This window comes from Suncus etruscus, chromosome 19, assembly GCF_024139225.1.
Source record: "Suncus etruscus isolate mSunEtr1 chromosome 19, mSunEtr1.pri.cur, whole genome shotgun sequence".
NCBI lineage: Eukaryota > Metazoa > Chordata > Mammalia > Eulipotyphla > Soricidae > Suncus > Suncus etruscus.
The window spans coordinates 27,981,042-27,988,496 of NC_064866.1; positions in this window are offsets into that span (position 1 = coordinate 27,981,042).

Genomic DNA, 7,455 nt, shown 5'->3' on the forward strand with positions numbered 1-7,455 from the left:
CCGGATGCTCCTTTTTAGGGAAGGGGCGTGACCTCACATGATGATTGGCAGCTGAAACAACCTATCCAGAGAGCGAAGATGTCTGAACTCTCTTTTGATAGGCCCGAAGTTTTGTGGTTCTACTTCCGCCACGTTACCCACTTCCAGTGGCCTCTGCCTGGGTTTCCCCTGTACTTCCGGCCAAGGCTGCGGCCTCCTTGGAGGTGCTGCTTGTAGGAGGCAGGGACTCCAATGCAGTGACTAGGGGGCTGCTTTTATTTATCTATCTATTTATTATTTTATTTATTTTTATTTATTTTATGGTTTTGGGTTTTGGATCACAGTTTTTGGCCCTCATGAGTTACTTCTGGCTATGCACTCAGAAATTGCTCCTGGCTTGGGGGACCATATGAGATGCCAAGTTTCAAACCATCTGTCCTGGGTCGGCTGCCGCATTTATTTATTTGTTTGTTTGTTTGTTTAATAATTTTGCGGTCACTCTTGGCGGCCCCTAGGGGTTACTCCTGGTTATGCACTCAGAAATTTCTCCTGGCTTGGGGAACCACCATCTGTCCTGGGGTCGGCTGCCTGCGTTTATATATTTATTTATTTATTTATTTATTTATTTATTTATTTATTTATTTATTTATTTATTTATTTATTTTTGGTTTTTGGTTCACATTTAGTGGCCCTCAGGGGTTACTACTGGCTCTGTGCTTAGAAACTGCTCCTGGCTTGGGGGACCCTATGGGATGCCAGGATTCAAACCACCATCTGTCCTGGGTCGGCTACCTGCAAGGCAAAAGCCCTACCACTTCTCAGATTATCTCTCTGGCCCTCAGCTTACTGCTTTTTAAAAGTGCTTATCAAAGGTCTTGTTCTGGAAAGAAAGCACATTGCTTGGACACTTAGAGGCACTGCATGTTCGAAAAGGAAATGCCTGCATAGCTTTGACATGGCTGGTGCAGTCCTTAATTAACTTCAAGGTTGCTAGTTTTCAGGTCAAGTTTCTATTTGCAGCTAGACTAGACTAGGTAAATAAAGAAACGTGCCTTTGAGTATTGATCGTCTGTTTCTCCCATCATTAATTGTTCAACTTTAATTCATTCCACCGGAATGGCATTTTGCTTTTAGCCAGGTACTTGACACTAGTAAAACAGGGAAAAATCCAAATAGTGATCCTTGGGGAAATCCGTTTGTTGGTTTTCCAAGGGGGGAAAAAATGGTAGATTTCTAGTCTAGAAACGGGACCGAATTTCTAGAGAAAAATAAAAAATAAAACTTCTGAGTAGATTTGTTAAATTCACTAGGTTTGCTCTTCAGAATTTTTTTTAGTAAATAAGCATTGGATATTTATAAAGCCACTTCAGGCACACAATGTTCCATCTCTACATCTACCACCACTTTTTAGGGGGGGGGGTGTTTGGGTCACACCCGGCAGCACTCAGGGGTTACTCCTGGCTTCATGCTCAGAAATTGCTCCTGGCAGGCTCAGGGGACCATATGGAATGCCGAGATTCGAATCAGTGATCTTTTGCATTCAAGGCAAACGCCTTACCTCCATGCTATCTCTCCAGCCCCTCTACCACCACTTTCAGTGTATGTTCCCAAGGTCCCTTCCCACCACACTACTCTTTCCAAGTTTTTTTTTTTTTTAAATATCTAGTGAGTAGTGCCTTTGAATAAATGACTAGCTTAATTACTGGAACAGTCATTCCTGAGTACCTGGCCATGCAAGGTGTTCTGTGACTAATTTTAGATTTAGTCATAACTTTTATAAAATAGCTTGAATGTCGACTCTCCTCTAAATAAATGTGGTTTCGTGCTGTCAATAGAAAATGAAGGAACAACATGGATAGTCTGGTAGTGTTCTCCCTAGAAGAGGAATCTATATGACATGAAATTTAGCACCAAATAAAGCTTCTTGTCCATAATTCAACTTAGTAAATAATTTTATTTTATAAAACTTTATAAAAAGATATTCCTCCAAAAACAACAACAACAACAACGATATGTCTCATGCTGGAGAGATAGCATAGCAGAAAGGGCATTTGCCGTGTGCACGGCTGACCTGGATTGATTCCCAGCATCTCATATGATCCCCTGAGCCTGCCAGGAGTAATGCCTGAGCACTGACTGGTGTGGCCCAAAAACCAACCAACAACCAAAAACCAAAAACAAACAAACAAACAAGATATCCTTCTTAGGGCAGACCAAGCCCCTGTCCTTCCAAAGCCAAACTTGCTGCATCTATCATGGCCCTGCTTCACCACTCCTCTAAAATTCTCTTCAGAGATACCAATCTAACCAAACTCCAGGTATGCCAGTATTTGGGCTGATATCACCAGGACTTTTTTGGAGTGATTATAGGTACTGCCCCTGCCTCCTAACTCCCATTTCCTACTTTTAGGAGACGGGACAGCTGTGACTACACCCATAAAAACCACAGTACCAACAATAGTGGTTTGAATTCCTGGAGCATGGGGCTACATTTGCAGCCATGCAACCACTTCATTTGTTTAATACTGTCATCCCTCCCCATAGGAATACACCAGTTTAGATGCCAATGCTATATGAAGTCACCTAATGTTCAGGAACAAAGTATCAGAATGGTCAGCTAGTAACAAGAGGTTACTAGACAGCTAAACTAAACTAAGCAGCTAAGTATGACAATGACTTAATGACCTCATTGGGGGGATAGAATAACACATTTACTTGTCACTGTAATTCTTTTTTGTTTGTTTTTCCTCTCCCTTATCTTTCTTTGCTTGCTTTTTTTGTTCTCACTTCTCTGGAAACAAATGTATTATAACTTAGTCAACTATGTGATATATGCTTTTTTTTTTTTTTTTTTTTTTGGTTTTTGGGCCACACCCGGTAACGCTCAGGGGTTACTCCTGGCTATGCGCTCAGAAGTCGCTCCTGGCTTGGGGGACCATATGGGACGCCGGGGGATCGAACCGCGGTCCGTCTCCTAGGCTAGCGCAGGTAAGGCAGGCACCTTACCTCCAGCGCCACCGCCCGGCCCCGATATATGCTTTTTAATAAAGTAAATTAAATAAAAAGATATCCCTCTGTGTAAAGGTGAGTCATATAAGATAATAAAAATAAGAAGAATGAACCATGTAAGGCAGGAAGGAAAAGAGCATACTTAAAGCAGGAAGGAATGAATTAAAGGGAAAGTGATGATCAGAGTGGACAATAGATTATACCTGCTGCTGCTCCCTTCCCTTGCCATAGTCCAACCTCGGATGGATGGTCTGCAGCAGAGTCAACGCACATACAAAAAATAGATTCAAGAGAGAAGAGGCTAGGGCCAGGATGCTTCCAGCTTCATGAATCAAGCTGAGCCAAGCCAGCTTTGCCTGACAACTTTTATTGACCAGAACAAAGGTAATTTACTTGTGGGGGGGCATAGTTAACAAAACAAAAAATCAAACTTAGGTGGGTCTCTATCAAGCATAGGTAGGATTTTTTACAACTCAAAAAGGTGGATGGAAGAAAGTAAAAGCAAGGAGTGATCTAAGAATTAGCTAGAGGTGTCTACAAATACCCAAATTAAAAAATATAAAATATAAAGAGGTTTGTGGGTTTTTTTGGGGGGGCCACACCCAGCGGTGCTCAGGGGTTACTCCAGGCTGTCTGCTCAGAAATAGCTCCCGGCAGGCACGGGGGACCATATGGGACACCGGGATTCGAACCAACCACCTTTGGTCCTGGATTGGCTGCTTGCAAGGCAAACACCGCTGTGCTAATCTCTCCGGGCCCGAGGTTTCTGTTTTTTGCAGGGGTTGGGAGGAGGTGGACACACTAGCATATTTACTCTTGGCTCTGAGCTCAGGGATCGCTTCTGGCAGATTGGAGAATCCTCTGAGGTGCTGCAGATCAAGACCTAATAACCACATTTAAGGCAAGAGCTCTGCTTTCTGTACTATCCAGGCCCTGAAATATGAGCTTTTGAGGGCCAGTGCTGTGATTTAGCGAGCCTCACATCTGTCATGTAGTTAATACCTTGTAAATATTTAAGTAAATATTGATTGCTACAAGTATACTAGCCACATGGAGATTAATATGTGTGTGTAACTTGGAGGATTAGATTGGACATTTCAGTACTTCAACTTATTACTTAAAATTTTATCTTTTTTGTTTTTGTTCATGGTTTGTTTTTGGGTTACACCCGGCAGCACTTGGGTTACTCCTGGATACAGAAATCACTCCTGGCAGGCATGGGGGGGACCATATGGAATGCCTGGGATTGATTAGCTGTGTGCAAGGCAATTTCCCTACCCACTGTTCTATCTCTCTGGCCCCATTCTTGAGTAAACAAGCAAAGGTTTTATAAAAAGGCTATTGAGAGGTTTAGGTAGCTTTGATTCTTTTCTGTTTGTTTTGGAGATCATACCCAGTGGTGCTCAGGGCTTACTCCTGGTTCTGTGCTCAGGGACCATTCCTGCTTGCTTGGACAATCATATGTGGTACCAGGAATTAAATCTGATTAGGCCACATGCAAGGCAAGTGCCCTATCTAATATACAATCACTAATACCTAATATGCAATATAGTATACAATCACTGTGGCTTCAGTAGCTTTGATTCTTGAAAGTCTCTCAGGACATGGTAACGGGCCAATAAGTGAATAGAGTAGAATTATTAATTCAGAGTCATGGCTAAAATATTTGAGTTTTTTTTTTTTAGTCCCACCTGGTGATGCTCAGGGGTTACTCCTGGCTCTCAGAAATTGTCCCCAACCAGTCTCAGGGAACCATATGGGATGCCGGGATTCGAACCACCATAGGTCCTGGGTTGGCTGCATGCAGGGCAAATGCACTACAGCTGTGATATCTCTCCAGCCCCCATGAGATTTCTTTCTTTTTTTGGGGGGGCCACACCCAGTGATGCTCAGGGATTTACACCTGACTCTGTGCTCAGAAATCGCTCCTGGCTTGGGGGACCATATGGAGTGCCGGGGATCAAACTCAGGTTTATTCTGTATTGGCTGCATGCAAGGCAAAGGCCCTATCCCTGTGCTATTGCTCCAGCCCAGTATTTGAGATTTCTTTTATGGGAAGCTTTGGTTTGAGAGTTTCCAATTAGCCTTTGCAAAACTTCCTTACAATTGTGCTACTCTCTGAAATACTGCCTAAATCCTTTCTTCTAAACTTCTTTCCTTCCTTCCTTTCTTCCATCCTTCCTTGCTTGCTTATTCTTTCTTATCCTTCCTTACTTTCTCTTTTTTCACTTAAATTGTTATTAGGTAAGAATTTTACAAACATTATTGAGCAGAAGTGAAATGAAAATATATTTTGTCGGGGCCGGAGAGATAGCATGGAAGTAAGGCATTTGCCTTTCATGCAGGAGGTCATCGGTTGGAATCCCGGCGTCCCATATGTCCCCCGTGCCTGCCAGGAGCAATTTCTGAGCCTGGAGCCAGGAATAACCCCTGAGCACTGCTGGGTATGACCCAAAAACTACAAAAAAAAAAAAAAAAAAGAAAAAGAAAAAAAGAAAAGAAAAAGAAAATCTACTTTGTTCAAGCTGTACCGGAAGAACCATCAATAGTATAATAGAATTTACCTTTTCCAGGCTCATGGCTCTAATAACCTGCAAATTTTAACTCTGTGCTGAGGGATTAGATTAGATGATCTTCTGGGTGTCAGAAAGTCTTTTGATGGCTTTATAAAATGAATCAATGAGGAGAACTTCAAAGAATGTGTATATGAAGTCATTACCAGACCAGTAAAAATTCATCATCTAGACGCAGGGGTCTCAAACTCAATTTACCTGCGGGCCGCAGGAGGCAAAGTCGGGGTGATCCTTGAGTGCAAAGTCAGTAGTAAGCCTTGAGCATTGGGGGTGTGTGACCCAAACAACTAAAACAAAACAAAACCAAAAAAAAAGATTCCTCTAGGGCAGGGCCACAAAATGTTGTACGGAGGGCTGTTTGCGGTCCATGGGCCGCGAGTTTGAGACCCCTGAATTCTAGAGCCGTACACTGGCTTCTTTTCAGTAACAGCCTAAAGAATTCAGAAACTTTACCTATCAAACAGCATGACAAGTTTGTCATAGATTACACCCTTAACAAGTAAACACTTGTGGTCACTGCCACACACAATTCTGATACAATCTTGCTTTGGATCCAAGTCTGCTTGCTTTATTTATTTATGACTGGGTTGGGGGATCTCGTGGAGAACTTAGAACACTGCCAGCAGTACACCCTGAGGAGAAAATACATCACCACAGTGGACTGTTCCTCCATTGCAATTGAATATACTGAGAAGCACCCATCCTGTTTAATTGATGGGTGCTACCACGTGAAAGGATAATTGGCCTATTCTCTTCTATACAGCTTTCAGACCTGGACTACAGTTTCCAAACTCTCCTACTTTCTGCTCTCTTCCATTTTATCTTTTACAGGTTTCCCCCTAATTAATTTCTTTGCATGTTTTATTGGCTATATTGTGTCCCCCAATTTATTTATTAAAGGTTTGAAATGTACGTATTTAACCTCAGAGGTGACTATATTTGGAGAGAGTCTTTTGTTGGGGGGACAATACCTGGTGTTGCTCAGGGACTTCTGGCTGTGCTCAGGGGACCATGACTTGCCAGGGATCAAGCAAATGCTCCAGCCTGTTGGGCTATTATTCTGGCCTAAGACACGGCTTTAGAAAGGCAACTAAGTGAAGCCTATAGGGTTAAGCCAAATTAAGTCTGACTCTTCTCCTTGTAAAAATATTTGGATACGGGCCCGGAGAGATAGCACAGCGGTGTTTGCCTTGCAAGCAGCCGATCCAGGACCAAAGGTGGTTGGTTCGAATCCCGGTGTCCCATATGGTCCCCCGTGCCTGCCAGGAGCTATTTCTGAGCAGAGAACCAGGAGTAACCCCTGAGCACCACCGGGTGTGGCCCAAAAAACCAAAAAAAAAAAAAAATTTGGATACACAGAGACACTAAGATACAAAAGAAGGACCTTGTTGGCATAGTGAGATGGTAAGAGGTGATGTAGAGGGGCCGGGCGGTGGCGCTGGAGGTAAGGTGCCTGCCTTGCCTGCGCTAGCCTAGGACGGACCTCGGTTCGATCCCCCGGCGTCCCATATGGTCCCCCAAGAAGCCAGGAGCAACTTCTGAGCACATAGCCAGGAGTAACCCCTGAGCGTCACAGGGTGTGGCCCAAAAACCAAAAAAAAAAAAAAAAAAAGAGGTGATGTAGAGAGATGGTGATATAGAGATTGTAATGCCCAGGATAAAACTTATTGTTGGGGCTGGCAAGGTGGCGCTAGAGGTAAGGTGTCTGCCTTGCAAGCGCTAGCGAAGGAAGGACCGCAGTTCAATCCCCCAGCGTCCCATATGGTCCCTCAAGCCAGGGGCAATTTCTGAGTGCTTAGCCAGGAGTAACCCCTGAGCATCAAACGGGTGTGGCCGAAAAAAACAAAACAAAATAAAAAACAAAAAAAAACTTATTGTCAACTTGATCTTGGAC